The sequence below is a fragment of the Chlorocebus sabaeus genome, chromosome 24, assembly GCF_047675955.1.
Source record: "Chlorocebus sabaeus isolate Y175 chromosome 24, mChlSab1.0.hap1, whole genome shotgun sequence".
Classification (NCBI taxonomy): Eukaryota; Metazoa; Chordata; class Mammalia; order Primates; family Cercopithecidae; genus Chlorocebus; species Chlorocebus sabaeus.
This window is the reverse complement of record NC_132927.1, coordinates 74,482,879-74,505,722: the sequence shown is the minus strand read 5'-3', so window position 1 is coordinate 74,505,722 and position 22,844 is coordinate 74,482,879.

Below are 22,844 nucleotides of genomic sequence, written 5' to 3'. Positions count from 1 at the left end.
CTCCAGCTCCATAGACTGTTGGGGGCATCAGCTTCTGAGAAAAAGAAAAAGAGATGACGAAATCAGTGTGCGACAGAAAGTTGTGTTTGTGGTTGCGTGGCGTATATCTGGCGTGTTTTCTATTCACATTTCATCCTGCCCAGTCTCATGGTCTCAGAGGAAATTGCCCAAAGCCTCTCCTTTCTCTGTTCAGCCCAGTGTTTCTACTTGTGTCTTAAAACAAATGGCCAAATAAATGAATGACCTGTTTTTCATAGACTACTGTTCTTTGGAGCTTCCATATTGTCCTGTTCTAAAATTTACTTCTTAAAAAATTGAGACCCTGCTTGGCTTGGAAAGCTGGCTGAGTAAAGTCATTTTGGTCCAAAAAATAAACAAGGTGAAAGGTTTTAGAAGACAGACAAAACAGACAGCTGGATTTTTAGAGTGCATACAATAGGTTTTCCTGGTTATGTTAGGAAGAAAGGAGAGAAAGAAAGGAAAGAAGGAAGGAAACAATGAAAAGAAAAAAGACAATGAAATAAATCCCTCATTTGGTTTTGACGCCCTTTCCAAATTTCTGACAAGAATTTTCAATCTAAAAGCTATTATAAAAAACCTTTTCCAGCCGGGAACAGTGGCTCACGCCTGTAATTCCAGCGCTTTGGAAGGCCAAGGCGGGCAGATCACGAGGTCAGGAGTTCACAACCAGCCTGACCAACATGGTGAAACTCCGTCTGTACTAAAAATACAAAAATTAGCTGGGCATGATAGCGCACGCCTATAATCCCAGCTACTTAGTAGGCTGAGGCAGGGGAATCGCTTGAGCCCAGGAGGCAGAGGTTGCAGCGAGCCGAGACCGCGCCACCGAACTCCAGCCTGGCGACAAAGCGTAACTCCGTACCTCCCCACGCCACCCCCTGCCCCTCAAAAAAACCTTTTCCCATTCTGTCCTTCAAGAAAGAGCAATGAACTGGTGCCAGGGGGTTTGTATAGCTCTGCTCCACTTCTGAGGTGTGACTGCAGGCTAGCCATTTGATTGACCAAAACCTCAACATGCTTGCCTATAAACTGGGCACAAGATAGGCACTATAGGATTCGTGGGAGAATCACATGACAGATGTCTGTAAGTGGGATCTGTAAACCATAAAGTACCCTACAGTTATGTTCTAGTAATTATCCTCAATAATTATCCTAGTATCAGTGTTGGTAAGGGAGACAATGTCTAACTTGCTGCTTTCCAGGTTAATTATGGGTACATTTACAAATAGAGCTACTTCTTGATCAAAATAGGCTTCAACAATTTTAATTCAGAAATAAAACATTATTTATTTCTCATTGGTAAATATAGCTGCTATGTGATGCCTATTCTCGTTTTCCCTTTATCTGTGCACAAGACAGAGAAGCTACTTCTATTTGAAGGTGATTAAATGATAGTTTATTTAGCTTTGCTCTGCTTTTGTTTAGAGGTAGACCCTGTCATGGAAATGCTAATCATTATTGGTGATATTTTTATTCCTCTCCCTGCTTACTGTCATTTTAGCATTGGAAAAAAAAAAAAAAAAAAGTGAAGCCAAGTCATTTTGAGTTGATTAGGGCCCAATTCTTACTTTAAGAATTGAGCAACTCTTGGGAGGCTGAGACGGGCAGATCACGAGGTCAGGAGATCGAGACCATCCTGGCTAACACAGTGAAACCCCGTCTCTACTAAAAAATACAAAAAACTAGCTGGGCGTGGTGGCGGGCGCCTGTAGTCCCAGCTACTCGGGAGGCTGAGGCAGGAGAATGACGTAAATCCGGGAGGTGGAGCTTGCAGTGAGCTGAGATCACGCCACTGCACTCCAGCCTGGGCGACAGAGTGAGACTCCCTCTCAAAAAAAAAAGGAATTGAGCAAGTCTCCTAAATGCCCTCAACTCTGAACTGAGTACTGGGCTGAAGATGATTCCTAAGGTCCTTTGCTTTTTTCAGGTCTTAGGACATAAGCCTTCCATACGATGAAAAACAAAATTGGGAGAATGACCTAGCACTCATTTTCATTATAGTTTCTAGTTATTAAGAAATCAAATCTTGAGGCGTCCACATAGTATAAATCCAATGACTTTTTTAGAAGTAGAATCAAGAGCTAAGCATTGACTTGATGTATGTATGTATCAGTAATCTCTGCTTCAGTTTAGTTTTGCTTTTATTTTAAAAGTAACAATCGCAAAAAATTTAGAACAAAATCTGGAGACTTGGTGGAAATCCTCCTAGTATTTTAAAAATGTGTTGCTTGCCTATTTCTGCTGATTTACACCAATGGCTTCATACTGCATGCACTGTCATATAGCTGTTTTCACTTCTTAGAACATGTTTTTGTTTTCTTTCCTTCCCCACATCATGAAATACACTGCAGCAACATAATGTTTAGTTATATATTTTCTCTCTTCCCAATTAGAACATAAACTCTACGAATGCGGAAATTCCTCCCTATGTGTACTGCCGTGTCCTGATTTAAAATAGTGCCTGGAATATGGTAGGCCTTAAGTAAATATTTTGCGCAAACAGACCCACAGTATTCCAGCACATGCACATAACACCACTTGTTAGATCTTCCTGCACTATAATTGGATGTCCATGAGCACGAGACCCAGTCTATTGTGCTCTCTGCACTGTGTCAGCCCTTGGATCATGGCCTGATCCTGGGCAAGTGCTCGGTGCAACTGCTCTGTGAATGGTGAATGGACACCATCTCCCAGCATGGGATTCTATCACTTGCAAGATTTTGCTGCTGTACACAACAATGTGATGAACATCTTTGTCAGTAAATATTTGCTAACATCCCTTAATTTTTCAAGAGTAAATTCCAGGGAAGTATAATTGTTGGGTCAATGGGTGGGTATATGTTTAAGCTTTTGATGCATATTGGAAATTTGCTTCCCAAAAAGGTTTTTTTTTCATTTTTTTAAAAATCAATTTACACATCCACCAGCAGTATAGAAAATATATCTTTTCCTGAAGCCTCAGCACCAGTAACAGCAATTTTCAAAACCTTATTAACTTGATAGATTAAAAAAATCATAATTCCTTGATGTCATTTTACATTTCCTTGACTATAATGAGATTTAACATTTTCATATATTATTTCTGTGTTTCTTTCTTCACTTTCTTTCTTTCTTTTTTCTTTTCTTCTTGTTGTTGAGATGGAGTCTTGCTCTGTCACCCAGGCTGGAGTGCAGTGGTGCAATCTTGGCTCACTGCAATCTCTGCCTTCTGGGTTCATGGGATTCTCCTGCCTCAGTCTCCCGAGTACCTGGGATTACAGGTGTGTGCCACCACACCCGGCTAATTTTTTTTTTTTTTTTTTTTTTTTTTTTTTTTTTTTTTTTTTTTTTAGTACAGATGGGGCTTCATCTTTTTGGCCAGACTGGTCTCAAACTCCTGACCTCAGGTGATCCTCCTACCTCGGCCTCTCAAAGTGCTGGGATTATAAGCATGAACCACCATGCCTGGCTTCAGTGTTTGTTTCTTTATTTGTTGATTTCTGTTTGATTTTTTTTCTTGCTAAATAAATTTAAATACATAAAACTTTTAGGGCAGTGCTTGTAAAGTAATAAACATTATATACTTGTTAAAATTCCTATTTTATTATCTTTTCCTTTTTATCAGTTTGTTAGAACTTACATATTATGTATCATATTCACATATTTACATATTATTTAACACATACATTTAAACTATTTTGTCTAGTTCATTTATTTGATAAATATTTCATTTTCATATTGTCACACTTACTCATCTTTTTGTTTTTTGCCTTCCGCCTTTGCAACTAGTTTTTTTTTGAACCATTTAATATACTTTTCAGACTCATGCAATATTTACAGGATGTAAATTTACAGGATGTAGGGAAGAAAACACAGTAGGCTAAGTTATATTATTAAATACAATCCCATTTTGTTTATGCTTTACAATTTTCAAAGCAGTTTAATATATATTTCTTTTGAGTGTTCCAATCATCCTTGCTGTGGTGGATGACGTCAATATACCCATTTTTACAGATGAGGTTAATTGAGATGTTGGTACAAAGGGAACACATACAAATTCAGCAAGGGAGCAAGGGCTGGCATATATTCTGAATTTATTTTCAGGATTTTATGCATTTTGGTTTTTTCTTCAAAAACTTGAGGAAAGTGATGATGATGATGACGACAACGATGATGACTAAGTTTGATGTCAGCATTTTGGTGATCTCTGGTCACCTTACATTTCCTAAGTCCAAAGTCTAGGGGCAGAGTAAGGTCATTAAGGTTTCCTGAATGCCCCTTGTGAGCTGGGTGCTTCCTTGTGCATGGTCTTAGTTCATCCCTACTGCAAACCTAGGCCGTCAGAGTTGTAAATCCGGTGTCTCTTTTCCTTTTTAAAGGGCAGGAACTTCAGACTCCCAGGTGTCCCCTGTGCACCCCAGGACACAATGCTAGTAAACAATAGAGGCGTGATTCCCACCCAGACAGGGCACATCCAGGACCACGGTTACCCCCATTTACTCTGCAGCATTGAGTCTGACAGCACCAGCTCCTGACTTTGAGTGGCAAATTATAGCCTGGTTGCATAATAGCTCTCCATCTTATTTATTCATTTTTTTGAATTCCTAAAAAATCATGGCAAGTAGATCAGCATGGCCCCCTGCCCCCCGCACTGTGGAAGTTTGATAATGTATGTCCTAACCGCTTAATTGATTGATTACCTCACTGCAGCTTCCTGAGGTACCGAATTTATCTCTAATAGCCAGAGTCAGACTCTGCAGGCAACCGTGGGGGGGGACGGGGGTCCCTTGGTGTCGATTTGCTCTTAACTGGAAAGTCATTACCACTTAATACATGTAGATTGTGTTGAAAGAAAATTATGTGTAATGAAATGAGGGAAAAATTAGTGGAGTGTTATGGGCGAAAGCAGATGTTAGGGAGGAATTATGCTAGCAGAGATAATCACCTTCGTTGGTTTTGTGTGTGCTGGGGTGTTAACTGAGGGAGAGGCAGGGGGAAAGCTGAGTGAATGCATTGATCGACGCCGGATTCACCCCTTAGAAGCAGCAGCAAAGAATGACACCCCTTGGACTCAGAGATTGGGCTTCCGTAGCTTGTCTCACCCATATCTGTGGCTCTTCCTCCCTGCAGTCTCCCACGACGCCTGGACACAAAACATCTACCTGCAGTTGCTGAGGAAGACGGCAGGGAGCATCCCAGGGAGGCCTCTTCCTAACGGAGGCCAGGTGATGAGTATCCTATCTAATTCTTAGAACAGTAGCTGAATCAGAAACAAAACAAAACAAAACATCCTCTCCCTCCTCAAAAAAAACAAAACAAAAACCTAAGCAAACAACAAACCAACAACTAAAAAAAGCTTAGCCTGAAAGACGATAAGGCTCTTGAATCTTTTTGTAAATAGTCGTATCTCAAATGGAGACATTTAAGTGCCTGTGCTTGTGTGAGTGGTGCCAGAGAGAATAAAAACTCATTGTTTTTATGTCTCAGGATCCTTGGGTAAAAGAGCTTGGCACACACAGCCCAAACCTCTTGCCTGATATATTTGCTGCTGAGGAAACTGAAGCTGAGAGAGAGAAAGGTCCTCGCCCACAGTCATAGACCCAGTGAGAGGAAGGCAAGGCCAGCGCGTGAGTGCAGGACAGGGGGCCCTCACAACCCACGCTGCTTCTTCTAGGACTCTTGGGTCTGACTCACTGCGAGGTGAGGCTGCAAAACAACTGGATGTTTTTAATATCCTGGCAAGCATGCAAATACTTGCATGCATCACAGAGCCATCTAAGGTCTGAATTTCAGCCTCAGTTTTCAGCAGGTGACTCCTCCCATAGTCTGCACCAAAGAGTTTTTAGAAACAATTGTGTTGATCATCTTTGTGGAAGCTCCCAGTGTAAGTCCCCAAGATGACTGGGAGGTGGGTTCCTTCCTTTTGGTTTTCCGTAGGACTGAACAGGCTTTGTAAGACTGAAACGAGTCATCCCTAGTAATGTGGGAAACGGGCTCAAGGGTCAGGGATAAGTGCATTGTGTGACCATGCCAAGTTACTAAACGCTCCAGCCAGTGTCCCATCTGTTAAAGAGGTGATGGCAGTTAGACAAAAATAATATTTACAAAACAGTGAGCACAATGCCTGGTGCATATGGTAGGTGCTCAATAGTTTATGCTCATTAAGTTCATTGTTCATATAAATAAATTCTAGGTTTTGCATAGAAGCATACTACATGCTAATGTGTGTGTGTGTGGAGAGAGAGAGAGAGCATGTGTATGCAAATCACTCTCTCTCTCTCTCTATATATATATATACACACACACACACATATATATATATATATATGCATGCCTGTATCTGTACATGTATATGTCATCTTTAAGGACTCCATGGTATGCAGTTAAATGAATAGATATACATATATGTGTGTCTATATATATATATATATGTATATATATATATAGAGAGAGAGAGAGAGACACTCTTGGGATTAAAATACAACAATCATTTTAAAAGGTTACTGAATTAATGCACCAAACCCTTTCATTAACAGGCGTGTTTTAATCAGTTAATCTGAGAAATGCTACAGTCTGATGTTGCAGACTCCTGTTTTGTTGTTAATGTTAAGATACCCTACTATGTGAACTTGCTGAGGGTACTTACTCTGCACATCGTAAATTACTCTGCTCTGGAAATAACTAGTAGAAAACTGAATGACCAAGACTTTAAATAAACAAAGGCATATTACCTGTACTGACAGTGTCCTTGTATGAAATCTGTTTCACTGGAGAAACCATTGCTTTGCCATCTGAACATTCCACATAGAAATGTAGAGATTCTCCCCCATCCACTTGCAAATGTTTAAGACAATTCACTTTGGATTTTGTTAACGGATCCCAGCGTCATGGCTTCATTTAGAACTGGCAGCATTTACCAGATATTCGTGATTACCAAGGGGACTACGCAGTTCACTGAGGCTGTGAAGGTACGACCAGTTCCAGGACGTTTTGTTTGAGTTACAGTAATGGTCATGGTTAAGAGCAGGATTGGGCTACACCACAGAGTATTTCAGCATGATTCTTCATTTGCTAGTCATACTGGAGAAGTCATACTCAATGAGGAAAACCTGGCAAACAGAAGGAAGTTTAATGAAACACAACACACAGGCACATGCACACACACGCACACACACACACTACCAAAACTCATCCGTAATCCCCTCCTCAGCCAACATGAAGCCACTTTTAAATTGTTCTTGGTATTCTTCTGTTCTTTGCCTATGGATGTGTGTATGCGTGTGTGCCAGCTCATGTGCCTGTATGTGTGCCTGTAACTGTGCATGTACATACTATCTTTAAGGACTTCATGGTATGCAGTCAAATGAATATACTATAACGGATATAACCAGCAACAATCTTAGGATGTTTCCAGTATTTTGTTATAATAATCCAACAATGAATATCTTTCTATAATGTGCAGTGTATCTCTGATTATTTTCTTAGTATAAACTCCTGAAATGTAATTTCACTGCCATAGAGTAAGATCACTTTAAAGATCTGATAAATACTGCAGTTAATAGCTTTAGAATGGAGTCCGGGTGGAAGGAGGCACTAAGGTATCTTCGTTCCCTTTGAAAAAATACATTTGATTCTTTGCCTTACTGACATCATAAAACTCAGTGGTATAGATGCCATCATTTACCCATTAAAACTAGTTATTTATCTATCACCTTATATTATGCACATGTCATAACCTATCTCATTTTCAAACATCACAAAAGTCAACAAACTAGGTATCAAGCCATTTTACAAAATGGAGGAATAATTTTAACTAAATATTATTTCTTGTATTTATAAATAACAAGAGCAATGTGCTATTGATTAATATTGCATATTGACTAACGTTTACAATAATTATTGAATAATTCCATCCTGATTCTACTAATACGAATGCACAACATATCTAACTTGCTAGATTATTTGGATAATTTAAATAAATCATGTATGCAGAAATGCCTGGCATGTAATTAAATGAATATATGATACATAACCAATAGTATGTAAGTTTTGCTTCAATTATAACTGTAATCAGTATTGTTATAATTAACCACAAATTTCATGATCCTGGTAAGGGTTTTGGACAGACCCATGTTCCAATCCTAGCTAGAAATGTGGCTTTGGTGAAGTAGCTTTAACTCTCCAGTACTTAATTTTCTCATCTGTAAAATGAGTATAAAGATACCTGCCTCACTGGGCTTTAGTGATGAATTAATGAGAACATTTAAGTAAAATAGCCCAGTGCTGATCCTGGCACACAGTAAGGACTCATCATAGAAATGCAGTCAGTCTCTACTTTTTAAATCCATGACTAACATCTATAGAGATTCCACTTTCAAACCACTAGACCCCAGATTCACAGCTCAGCAAATTTATTAAGGAAAAGCCAACTCACTCCTCACTGGTCTCTGTGTCAGTGGCTTCAAGAGGGAAGCAGATTTTCTCAGAACCCCTACAAAACTATGATGAATGTTTCAGAGACTAAAAGATTAATTAAGCTGCTCTGTGCTGGGCCATTAAATGAAATGGCACTGTGCTAGTGGCACATTGCTGCTGTTATTTATAAATACAAGAAAGCAACATTTAGTTGACGCTTTGGGTGAGCCTGCTGTCGGTCACTCACACAGGCAGGCTGCATATGAAGTCCAAGCTCTACTTGCCTCTCTTATTCACTTAGGGGAAGGAGCTTGCAACTTGCAACCAGCTAGGCAGGGAAGGGAAAGGCCCTGGATCTGGGTTTGGTTTTGCAGATGACTTTGCGCAAAATGCTAACAACCCCCTGTCTTCCAAGACATTATCTTTAATACCAGAACCTCGACTTTTCTTACTTCATCTGGAAACACACTTCCACATATGCAAGGATTATCCATACTATCCATACATCTCATAGCACGGGAATTAGAAGAGAAAGCCCTTGGGTTAGAGGCTTACAATATAAATTCAGCCAAGAGGGTTCTCCTTGAACCTCAGCCTCCTCAGTGGTAAAAATGAGATGAAACAGTCCTAAGAGATCTTTTTATGGTAACTAGAGGAAATAGCACGTGGATAATCTCAGGCATATGGCGGGGGGACTTCAACAAGGGTAAGTGCTTCCCTTTGTCCCTCCGAAGGCAAATCTATTCCTATTGTCTTATTTTTATGTGTTTGTTTTATCTCAACGCGGTGGGAAAACTTTGCAATACACATTCAAAACCATTTAATCATTTTTCAAACTTTATTTTGTGTATAACACTTATCACTCAGATAAACAATCATGACTTTGAGGCGCCCTTATACCAAATGTACCAGAACACCATGATTCTTTGTCCTTATATTTTCTAATTTTTGAAAACAACCCTTTTTTGTCTTTCTCTTTCTGGTTGGCCTGCTAATAAACCAATTCTCTGAGTAGTATTACTTTTATCAGCTCCTGCAGTCTCCTCTTCTTTTGAACAAGCTTAAAACACAAGTGATCATTATAAAATTTATTGATTCTGAACTAGAGTCTCCCATATAATTAAAGAAATTGTCTCTTGAAAAGACGTTTCAGATTCTGGGCTGTGCTGAGGACAGTTGAGGACTCAAATGGGCAATGCACAGATATGGGCGTTCAAGCCCTGAAGTGAGGAATCAGAATAATGACATTTAAAGTCCTTCACATTCTCAGATTGAATGCCTCACAAGACCAGGTTATTATACAGTAATTTATTCCAATCCTATGCCTTCAGTTGAATTTTGAATAAAGAATTTACCAGTATTTACGTGAGTGCTTAGTAAACCTCTGAGAAATATGTCATGCAAGGTGTTAGGTCACCTTGCCTACGACTGGGTTGCATACCAACATTTTTACCCATCCCCTCTGGTTCCCACTGGAGTGAGTGTGTGTCTTTCTGGAGCATGGGGCCATCTCCAGTTGGCTTGTCCTCAGCAGGGTGTCCTAGTGCTTTTAGGTGATCTCATGGGCCTATGTCACTTCTTTCCAGATTGCTCACACATTTGCTGTTGCTCGTAGTTTCACAGAGATAAAACCATTTCTTACATGTGCTGTAATATAAGAAAGTTAGGCAAGCACTGCTAGACGATCCCTCATCCCACAAGAGTATCTGCTGCTAATGCCTGTAGTAAGGATGACCTTACATGGTGTGTCTTCACATTCACCTCTTCTAGCAAGACAAAAATGTTATGGCATGACCTTTCCTGCTTGACTCTTATCTCCTGGCACATCATCTAAGAAGTTCCCCTAACATACTCTTGTTTAAAACATTTGCTCTTTTGCTTCATCCAGTTTACCAAAGCAGAGGAAGACAATGTAGGTAGATTATGGGTTAGATTACATGATCTGCAGTCCAACAAGACTCTATGTAACCTTGGACACAGACTTTCTTCATTTCTTTAAGTCAGTTTCTTCATCTTTAAAATGACACTATTAAAGGAAAGGGTGTGTGTGTGTGTGTGTGTGTGTGTGTGTGTGTGAGAGAGAGAGAGAGAGAGAGAGAGAAATTTAAAAAGCTAAATATTGATACAATTTAACCATTTTAGAAAGTACCATCTGATGCTTTTACTCCTTTACCAGTGTGTCTAAAGACATACTCAAGTATTAAATAAGCTTTCTCTGGATACATACTGAATGCTAGAAATAAGAGACTGAAAGACAGATGTCTATTTTATGACCCATTACCTTATTGATCAGTGGGGGAGAAAAATAATGTATAGATAGATAACAAAATCAATTTTGTTCTTTGTACATAAATATTTACTTCCTCTCCACTTTTGCAATTCGGAAGAGTTTATATCCCATTTCCTTGACATAGAGGTTGATTGTATGATTTTCTTTGGCCAACGGGATGTTAAAAAAAATGTAACATTAACCTCCTTTATGTAAGAGCTTTTAGAGGCAGTGAGAATTTCAGCCAACTCCCTTATTCCTGATCTCTGCCATGAACAAACAATATTCAGCAGGCAGGGGATCTTCTTTTAACCTGATTCCTAGCATGAGAAGACCCAGGAAGCAGACCAACAATCCACCAGAAGACTGGAGGGGAGCCTTTGAGCACAGAGCTACAAAGCTTCAGCCTACCCAAGGCTGGCATGTAACATGGAAATTATTTGTTACACAGCATCATTACAGCACAGCTGACAGATACAGATATAGATAAGAACACAATAGTTACACATTATAAGCCAGGAATTGTAAGAATATTGAAAAGTATTTAGATCTATCCTGAGGTGACAAGGAGAATTTCTTCTTTTTTTTTCAAGATGGAGTTTTGGTGTTGTTGCCCAGGCTGCAGTGCAATGGTACAATTTTGGTTCACTGTAACCTCCGCCTCCCAGGTTCAAGCGATTCTCCTGTGTCAGCCTCCTGAGTAGCTGGGATTACAGGCATGTACCACCACGCCTGGCTAACTTTGTATTTTTGGTAGAGACGAGATTTTGCCATGTTGGCCAGGCTGGTTTCGAACCCCTGACCTCAAGTGATCCACTGATCTCGGCCTCCCAAAGTGCTGGGATTACAGATGTGAGCCACCAAGCCCGGACAGGGAATTTCATAGAGAGGTAACATTGGAAGTGTGGGTCAAGAATAATGGTATGAAGAGTACATTTGTTTAAATGCTGACAGTGTATTTGGTGAAACATCAAATATGTTATCAATGAACAGTCCGCCAGTCAGCGTGGACAAAGGGCCAACTAGAAAAGTGTGTTCAATGAATAAGTCGTCTCTTGTGCATTTCTCTTGAGTTTGGGCTCTGTAGTGGCATAGAGATTGAGGACATCATCCTGACCTTGGCTTGCTTTGAGTTCTTTCAGGAATTCAGACATTGGTTTGTAAATCCAGAGTTTAGACTCAATTCAATTTTGAAGAAAACACAAAATGTGATCTCAGCATCAACATAATCCTTTGTAGAATTTCCTAACACAAACTAATAACTATCTAGAAAATCACAAACGCATACTTTTGTTGAGGTGCTTATTCTTAGGCAGGTTGTTATATGCATTTGAACATGAGGTACAATTATAATATTTCTTTATGATTCTAAGTATCTAATGGCTTATGTTTATCAAACTTGTTCAACATACATTTTTGAGATACATGTACAAGAAATCGAATGCTGGTTCTTTATTACTTGCTATTATATGACTTGGGGAAAATCATTTAACTTCTCTGAGGCTCAGTAGTCTCATCCCTGAAACTGGACAATTATTTCATATGTAATGTTATTATTTTGAAAAGCAAATGAAACAACACTTGTAAAAGTACCTGATGTAAAAGTAAGTTCTTCTTATCCTCCCTCTCTTCCTTTCTTGAAATACAGATGGTGTGTGTGCATTTTTTATGCATTAAATAATGATATGTGTTCAAAATCCAGCCAAAATTTAGAACTTAGGAAAAAAATGGGCTGGGCATGGTGACTCATGCTTGTAATCCCAGCACTTTGGGAAGCTGAGATGGGTGGATCACTTGAAGTCAGAAGTTCTAAACCAGCCTGGCCAACATGGTGAAACCCCATTTCAACTAAATATACAAAAATTAGCCAGTCATGATGGCAAATGCCCATAGTCCCAGCTACTCAGGATCGCTTGAGCCCAGGAGGCGAAGGTTGCAGTGAGCCAAGATCGCACCGTTGCACACCAGCCTGGGTGACAGAGCAAGGCTTCATCTCCAAAAAAAAAAAAAAAAAAAAAAAAAAGACTCTAGGTAATAAAGAAACATTTCTCTATTATCAGCAAATGTTTTCTTATTCGCAGTTCTCTCTCCTTCAAAACTTCTAACTGTGGATATAGCCCCATGCATTTCTCATAACCGTTTCCCATGTCAATGATGGCCACTTTAAACATAAGGGTAAGTAGCATGGTGGTCAGGTTCAGTAGACAAGCTTGCCTGGAGTATGGGTGCATTTCTGAAAGGCTCCTCCATAAATGAAAGATTAGAGTAGAAGGGAAGTGTAAGGGCCCATTATGAAGAGTGAAATCAGCTTAAGTTCTGAAATTTGCTCTGTGATCAATGGGCATCCACTGTGATCAAAGACCATTTTTGATTTAGACTGGTATTTTTTAGTGGCTAGTAATAGTATTACCAAAAAAAGACTGGTATTTGATCATTTTTGTTTGGCAAAATTCTGAGATAAACAAATAATGATTTATAGCAGGAAATCACAGAACTTTTAATATATTAGTGTCTTGATTTATTGAGTCTTGGATTTTCATGTCTCTCTGTTTTTGTCTCCTGTCTACTTCCCTCCACACTCTCACTTTTCTTATATAAATTTAAATAACCTTATTTAATTCTAAAAAAAAAAAACCCTATGAGGTAGTTATCACTCATTTATATTAATTTATTTTTATAGATGAAGAAACTAGATTGTAGGAAAGTTAAATAAATTATTGCTCAAGGTACCAGAGTTAATAAATAATGAATCTAAGGAGAGTTTTTAACCACTACAACTTTAACTGCTTTCAAAATTTTCTGTTGTTTACTTTGAAATTTAAAATTATTTTATCTTGCTTGCCATCAAATAAAATTATTGCTTTGAAAACATTCAACGTGTTTATCCTGGGGTACCACTTTTGCATGTGGTTCCCCTGGTCTCCCCAAGAATATGCACAAACCAGCCTAAGAAACACAAGAGCTAAATGTGACTGAGATGGAACATGTCACACTGTGGCAAGTATTTGGACCAAAATGAATGTGATTCCCTATGGAGACTAGTGTCAGAGACCACCTGCTACAACTGGCCAACTGTATCATAAATACAATGATTTAATTTTTAAAAAAATGCAGTTGGAGGGTGACAGCAGCCAGGATATTTTCTTGCAGAGGCTTCTGATGAAAGAATTTTATCTTCTTTGCCTTGTCCATACCAAGCTCCTTATGAAGAAAGCAAGTAGACCTAATACTCAGAGTTGAATCATGTGGCGTTTTTAACCGAGCACCAGATTTGTTTTAATGACTCTCTTAACAGTGATTCATCCAGGATTCTCGCCTGCGTCCCTTTTGTGCCCGAGTACAGATGTGCATCTAGAACACATTTAGTTCTATGATTTCAAAGAGTGGACGCCCACTTTATGCATATGATTAATTCTACATGCAGCTAATTATACCCACAATTGGCTAATTGTCGGTGCAATTAGCCAATTGCAGGCCCAATTGGCCACTTGTCCCATAATTTGAAGGTGCAAGTGGACAACTGAAGGAACAATTAGAGGCATGCAGAGTTTTACATATTTAAAGAGGAGGCTGGGGGAGGAAAAGTGGCTGAAAATGTGGTCCTGAATGCAAAATAAAAAAATCCATATGTATAGGTCTTTCAGAAAGAAAGTTATTGTTCATTGGACTTTTTATTCTCATGCAATTTTCAAAGTCAATATTTTTTTCCTAAAAACTTATAAAACAAACAAACAGATTTTCGGGACTGACACAGCTGAAGCCAAACTTTAGATCAGTAAGAACTAACTCCTCCACCTCAAAGCCTGCATTTTAAGGGTTACTAGTAACACGAATGTCTCTCGGAGGAAAATCGCAGATCTTACCAAGCTTTTGGCCAAATCCTTTTGACTTTTCTCGTTTCTTCTCTAATCATTCTTAATTTTCTTCCATCAGATTTTTTTTTTTTTTTTTTCCAGTAGCTACACAATCCAGGAGACGTAGAAGAAATGACTGCTTTCACTCACAGCTTTATTTATCTGGCCCCCTTCAGAGATTAGGATATTGTTAGAAATTACTTGCTCCAGTACCACTACCTAATTTCAAAGCCCCAAGCCTATAAATACTCTCCCTTCTGTGTATGCCTCCTCCTCAGGTGTCTCACGGCAGGACACCCAGATCCAGAAGGAGCCAAAAATAGCCAGAAATGGTGTGAAAAGTGGCACATTGTAGGCACTTAGTAAACAGTGATTGAGGATGAGTGCCACTCATTAGGGGTTTTAGGGCTGAAAAAGAAGTTTGGAATCATCTCCTATAGTGTGGATTTGGTGGCTTCTAATGTCCTTGTGAGCTAAAATAAAACAAGATTGCTAAGATTTCCCTCATATCTGCAGCTGATATTTTCAGAGACCTTAACCTGACATAAATTGGTCACAGACCCAGAAGCAAACCCAGCAGACTTTCAGATATCAGAAATACCTGCTACAAATAAGTACATGGAAGCCCTGCAAAAGATCCCACTGCCCCCAAGTTCCCCAAATTATATGATCTATTAAACATGAGTCTCAAGGAGTTTTCCGAGAGCAAATAATGTTGTGGTCAAACATGGAAGGAAACACAGGAAAAAATGAAAAGGTCAGCAATAAAAACAAAAACAGAGACTCTGTAACTCACAATTTAACCCAGTATATTTCACATGTAATTGTTCAGGGAATCCTATTTTTTACAAAATAACTAATACTATGCAGCAGAATTAAAAGAGACACACATTGGGAAATACAACTAGGGTGCGTTTTAGAGCTAAATCGATAAGTTAATACACACTTTTACCAAACTTGATTATCTGGTTTTCAGCTCACGGGAAAATTTTTACATAGGTCCCTTTCGGGGGCTCAAGAGTGGGACTACATAAAGGGACTCTGACATAAAACTTAATTTGAAATCTGTGTCACAATGCCATTCTTTGGAGGTGAATAATTCATCTTTCTGGTCCTCAGTTTCCTCATTTGTATAATAAAAGCATTGAATCGGATGGACACCAAAATTCTTCCGGTCCTGGCATCCTGTGATACTCAGGGGTTGCACCAAACAGTGCTTTACTTGATAAACATGTCTCTCCTCGCTCTACTCAAACTCCAGGGCTTGCTACCCCAGTAATCAAAAGGTGGAATTCCTAATTCCAAATTTTCTGCGTATTAGTTTATGATCTGGGATAAGTCTCTTAACTTTCCAAACCTCAGTTTCCCTGAAGAGAAACTAAGGATAATAATATATCCAAAGAAGTCTGAGTGAGCTGAAGAAATGTGAAAGCCATGTGAAAAGTATGAAGTGCACTCTATTACTGTTTCTGTTTTTATTAAATAGTATACTAGCCATTTAGAATAACTAGTAGTTATATTAATGACCTTAACACAGATTCAATTATTATTAACATTAATTGCCTTATAACTACTACTAATATGCTAATCGTGATAATGAACCGATGCTGTGCTTGATGCATTTCAGCAGCAGATTTTGCTCTGCTAAACTTGGGGTTTTGCTTGGAGGGGAGAAGAGCAGTGCTGGCCTTCGGGCCGTGCCAGGAAAATGTGTGGGCCAGATGGCAATCCAAGTTGGTCTGATAGAACATTTCTATTTCTGTGGATTCTCAAAAATGAACTGACAGGCACGAAGCAAAGGGGTGACTCATAGCCTTCAGGTCCCTGAGTTACAGCTTCTGAGCTGCAATTTCCTATTGTCCTGGCAAACTCATTTATGGGAAGATTCAATCTAGAACCTTCTATCTTCATTGCCATCATTGTCATCCTTACAGTCATCACAATCACTCTTTACCAAGCACCTACTGTGTGCCTGGGAGTACTATATATTATGGTCTATTAAAAAAGACTATGTTGGCCGGGCACAGTGGCTCATGCCTATAATCCCACCACTTTGGGAGGCCAAGGCAGGTGGATCACAAGGTCAAGAGATTGAGACCATTCTGTCTAACATAGTGAAACCCCGTCTTTACTAAAAAAAAAATTAGCTGGGTGTGGTGGAGTGTGCCTGCAGTCCCAGCTACTTGGGAGGCTGAGGCAGGAGAATCACTTGAACCTGGGAGGTGGAGGTTGGGAGGTGGCAGTGAGCCGAGATCGTGCCACTGCACTCCGGCCTGGCGACAGAGCAAGACTCTGTCTCAAAAAAAGAAAAGACGATGTTAATCTGTGTAATGACCTTATAATGTATACATTCTTATCTCCATTTATTCTTCAGCTGAGGATACTCTGGGTCAGATAAGGTCAAATAAGCAACTTGCCCGCCAGGACAGAGATGCTGATGGGTAGAGTTGAGGTCTGAATCCCAGAAGTCTACTATTGTTCTTCTATACGATATTGTCTTTCCAATTGACAGCATCTTGAAGATTGCAATCCTCCTGCAGGCAGCCACTCTCTTGTGTGTGAGTGTGTGTGCATGTGTGATGGGCATGCACATATGTGTATTATATATTTTAATTCCACTTAGCAGAGAGACTATACACTGGCCTGGCACAGAATGTTCAATGGATAAATGCTTGCTGGCTTAATTTCCAAGTCTAAGAGATGGTCCACAGTGATTTTTTTTTTTTTACCTTCATAAACTGGTAAAATATTAATGCTAGTCCCAATTTTCATTCTACAGATGTAGCTACAAGGGCTTAAGCACAATAGTCATTGACAGAACCACACTTAGAATCTAAACCTGACTCCCAAGCGGCCACTCCACATACCACATCTCATGGGAACGGAGAAGTCCATTTGTTCTTAGTCACAGTTTCTCTATAGTCTTCTCTAGTTGCTGATCATCAAATGATGATTTAATGAAAGGAAGACATATTTAGATACTACAGACATATTTTTCATTATTGTCAAGGACACGTGGAAAAGGGTAGAAGTCTGAGCTTCTCAACTTGTATTTGGGTACGAGATTGGACTGTTGTGAGAATCACTTCTACAACAGGAGTCCTTAGAGACTTGGGGGCGTTGGATGGGCTTCAGCTGGGATTGTCAACCAGTCCACAGCCTCAGAAAAACATTACCCTACACCATTAGAGCAGAGGGGATGGACACTCAGTCCAGTCGTTTTAGTAGTGAGATAGTAAAATACTATTTTGTATCATATTCTTGCAAGGATTGACTTTTTTAGATACACACTGAAGTCGTCTTTAACAAATGAACATTCCATTTACAAAAAGTATTATCAAATTAATAGCATAACAAGTTTTCAGGGGAGGTTTATTAGAGTCAAATATTTTAAAAGCTGTCATTTAAACAGAAGTAGTTGTTAAATTGAGGAGATAATTAGGTACCTGAAATTAATCAAAGTATGTTTTTAAAAATAAACTCTATATTTGACTCATTGCAAATATATTTCAGTCTTGTCCAAATTCCCTGTAATATATTTGAAACTGGCAATTTTGCAAGCAAATCTGCAAATAGCCTTTGGCCATTAAAATCTTGCTCTGCCCTTACCATGGTGAATTCTACAAAAAAATGTCCCCCAAGTTAAAATTTAAGCTATAAGATATGTGGAGTCTACAGACATTGACATATAATTTATGAAGCTGATAATGCTGCATTGAATACCTTTATGCTCAATTTCCTACTGCTTTCCTCTTTCTTCCTGTATTTTTTTTCTCTCTCTTTTTTGAATTGCCTTTTATACTATGATCATGCCAGCTTAGTGGCCAGATGAATTTATAAAAGAGAATAACTAGATTGTTAACATTCTAGGAAAACTGGAGTGAGTTGAGATTCATTTATTCAAAAAATATTTTTTGAGCGCCTGTAACATGGTAGGTTAGGGAATGGGGCAGTGAGCAAAGACACTACATTGCAAAGTGGGAGAATGAAATAGTATACAGCAAAACAAACAAGCAAACAAAACCCCAAATGAAACAGATGATACATTGGGTGGGAATAAGTCCTATAAAGCAGAGAGCAGGGCAAAAGGACAAAGAGTGATGGCGGGAGCGGGAGGAGCCTGCTTGGGAGGTAGAGGTGAAAGAGATCATTCCTCCCTTGCATGGATGAATATTTTTGTGCTGTGTGCTCTTTGGCACTTGCATTTCTGTTTCATTTTTACTTTTTAAATACAATTTCAGTTTTGTAAGAGCTGAGGTGACAAATGAAACACAGGGTTCTGCTTAGTACACAGACAATTCTATGGCAAAGGCAGAATGTCAGGTTTTTGTGCAAGCAGGAGAGAGAGCAACAGTTCTCACTGACATTGAGCCAGCTAGACTCAATGATCACTGTCTCCCATCACCCCCAACCTGGAGGAAATCAGACGCCATCCAATATAGATTGCATTAATGATGGGGAATATTAAGGTCCATCCTTTCGTCGTCATCTCAGCTAATTGAATGCATATTTTCCCAACCCCATTGGTAAAATAGGCTCTGCCTAAATTATGGCTTAGAGTTATTTTTCTCTCTTGGCAGAGTAACCACTTTGCAAATTCTTTTTGTTTTTGCTTTTGTTTTTGAGGCAGGGTCTTGCTCTGTCACCCAGGCTGGAGTGCAGTGGTGCTATCAGGGTTCGCTGCAGCCTTGGCCTCCTGGGCTTAAGTGATCCTCCGAACTCAATCTGCATGAGTAGCTGGGACTACAGGCATGTGCCCACCATGCCCGGCTAATTTTTTGTAGAGATGGGATTTTGCTATGTTGCCCAGGCTGGTCTTGAACTTCTGAGGTCAAGAGATCCTCCCTCTTTGGCCTCCCAAAGTGCTAGGATTACAGGCATACCTCACTATGCCTGGCCTAACTAATTTTTTATTCTCCTCTTTTCTCTGCCTTTATAGAGCTTGCTGCTTCTATTCAAATGGCTTTCTCTTGTGTTCATAATTTCAACGAGGTATGATTTGATGTTAGTGCCATGAGGAGGAATAGGAAAAAAAAAAAACAAAAACATGGCTCCAATGATGTGCCAAGACCTGGGCTAGGTGTTTGTCAACTCTTGTTGTATTAGTTAACCCACATTAACAGCCACAGGAGTTAAAGAATACCTCTTTGTTCAGTAATATTCCCAAGGTCACAGAGATAATGAACAGAGAGGATTCACCCTAGAGCCCCTAGAGTATGCTTGGCCTTTTAGTCCAGGGCTTCTTAAATATAGTTGCACATATGTCATACTTTGGGCTGGTTTGTTAAACAATGCAGATTCCGAGGCTCCAGGTCCAAAAGAGACTGGAAGTCTGAATCCCTAGGTGAGCCTGGGATTCTATAAAGTTAAAAAACCACATTCCTCCTGAGTGATTCCTGAGATCTGTCAAGTGCAGGAAATTTTGGTTCATGAAATATAAAGCCCAGAAGGAAAAGATGTCCAAGACATACCTGGGGCTAGATCTTACATTCCTGATCAGAATATTTAATATGAAAACTGAAACTGCTCCCCATTTCTGCCTGACCCCAGCTTTACTTTTATTTTTTCCAAAGCACACTGGCTTCTGACATGTTGTGCTGTGGCTTGCTGTTTAGTCTGACTCCCCAGTTACAACGTAGGTTCCACTGTTGCAAGCATCTTTGTCTTCATGTGTTTCACTGATATCCCAAGCACCAAGAACCAGGTCTGGCTCACGGTGGGACCTCCACAAATTACTGTTAAATTAATTAGACTCTTCCTTGACTTTCAGTATGAGCTATTTCCATGGGGTGCAGCTACCACTTCCTTTTTCCAACAAGGGTTCCTTTAGCTCTCCAGAATTAGATTTCAGTGGCTGCATCGCCCTTGTTGTCAGTTTCAGTCTAATGGTTGCTGTAAGTAATGTCCATTTCCTTGCAAAAAGCAGAAAGTGTGATGCTTAGAGACCTTGGAGCATGGGGCTCCTACTCCTCTGTCTCAACTCCCAAAGCCCTGGTGCTCATGTCTATTACTGGGTGATGATGCCGGTTGTGCTAAGGTCTCTCCCTACCTTGCTAGAATCTGAACACATAGAAATAAAGGCCATTGACGGCTGTTAGTGAGAGATGCTGATGGAGATGCTGGCAGTAAGCTAAGGTCAAAAGATAGCCCTGTTTCATAGTCTCACAGACCTGACTTGAATCACACAGATGTCATATACCACCTGTATTATCCTTAACAAGTCTCTTTGCCTCTCCAAGCTTCACTTTCCTCTGTTGTCAAAAGAAAATGTGTCTCTACCTCATAGAGCTATTTAAAAGGCTAAAGTAAAATAAGGTCTATGGAACTGGCTAATAAGTCAAAATAATCATTTTTGCATTCTCTGGACCACAAAAAGTGACATGATGAAAAAAATCATATGTCTTTATGTCCATACATGTATACATAATTTAGAATTTTATATGTGCATATAATTTAAAAGTGAACTCTGATGATTTAATTGAAAAGGGGAGATAAAATTCAATTGTAGATGGTCTACGGCTTGAAGCTACATCTCTGGTCCTTAAGGCATTTCCCCGCACACAGTAAATATTCAACAAAGGTGTGTTAAATAGCCAGCAAAGGTCCTCTTCCTAGGCCCAATGCAAGTGAGAGCAGTGGACACGACATAAAATCAAGAGTGAGCAAATGCAAGAGGGTTCAGGATAAGCTCAACCTGTCACGTAAGCTAGTGTCCTATGTCCCAATGCAAAGATTAGAAATAGCCTCCCCTGCCCAGATCCAGTATAACCAGTACACGGCAATTAAAAGATAAAACCAGTGTCACCTTGGGTAGCATCAGTATAGACTGCTATCAGGAGGACCTCCAATAGTATTACCAGCTGCAATAAAAAAGCACTTCTTTGAATGCTTTTTCTACCTAATTGTCAAAACCGAATAGTATTATCAGCTTTTTTATCCTTTGAGTATTTTTCTAATAAGAAAGCACGGAGATGCATTGCAAATAAAAGCAGAAGATTTGAGGATGCAAAGCAATCATGCAAAATGACTTTCATATCAGTTTGATAAGCAGCTGAAATTTAATAACTACATCTCTCCTATGGTGCTGGATGAAAGTTTAATACTTTCTGCTTTGGCTTCTTTCTTCTGCAAGATGCTTATTCAGAACTGTAGCTTCTCTTTTATAGTCAGGAAAATGAGAGGTGCAGTGGATTAATCAAAGCTCTGAGAGGCTGGGCCCAGCCCCAGCCCAGGCCAAACCACAGTGTCTGAGAATCTAAACCTAGTCAAGCCCAAGGCTGTCCATGACCATTCGGGAAACAGGTAAAGATTTCCAAATATCTCAAAATAGAGGTGAGATGTCAGTCACTGTGGAAATCACATACCTATTTAAAGCTATGAAATAAGTTTAACTCTCCAAAATATCTTTATTCTTTCTTTGGTTGAGGGTAAATTGTACAATAACAAAAAGAATAAAGAAAACCATTTGGAATTAACAAAAATTTCATATTTTAAAAAAGAACACATCAAACCCAAGAATATGATGACTCTGTTACATACAGGAATGTCTTCTGCAGATCAGAGTACATCTCGTAAAGAGTGGATGAGTGAATTCTTTAATACCTGATTGGTTTGCAATTTACAGCTGGAAGAGTTCTGAGATGGTATCAAGCTCAGCCTCCTCATTTTAGACTTGGGGGAATTGAAATGTAGGAAGAATTTTGATTGTCAAATTCACATGGCAAGTAACTGCATCAGCACAGGTCCGACGGCACTGGACATTTGTCTCATTAGGCCTGACGAGACCATCAGGATCCCAGGGGCCTCCCATTCCCCACGTTGTCTACACAACCTAGGCAGGAAATTTGTCCAGTGCTCCCAGCACCCAGCTGACAACAGCCACAGCTTTCAAGGAACCACTTTGAAAAGATATAAAACCTAAAGGAGAGGGAGGAGCATTTGATTAGGTGTTATCCAGACAGAATTGGGAGACCAGTTCAAAACCAGTGTTCTGCACTAATGGATCTTTCCAGCTTTGCGTTCCAACGGAAGCCAAGAGGGGATGGGTCTCCCGGAGCGGGGAAGTCCTGGCCCTGTTAAAGGGCCAACCAAAATGGGGTTCCGCTGGCTTGCTCTTCTACTGCCCCCTACTGGGGATATTTTTACCAAGGAACGAAGTGGGCTGCTGCTAAGTCGTTTTTCACAATGGAGGCAACTAAAGTCAACAAGGGATTGTAACTCAGGAGTAGAAGGCAGAGATCATTTTCAAACACATAAGGCAATGCGAAAATGTGCATGAGCCTCCTAAAGGTTGAAGATGAATCTTG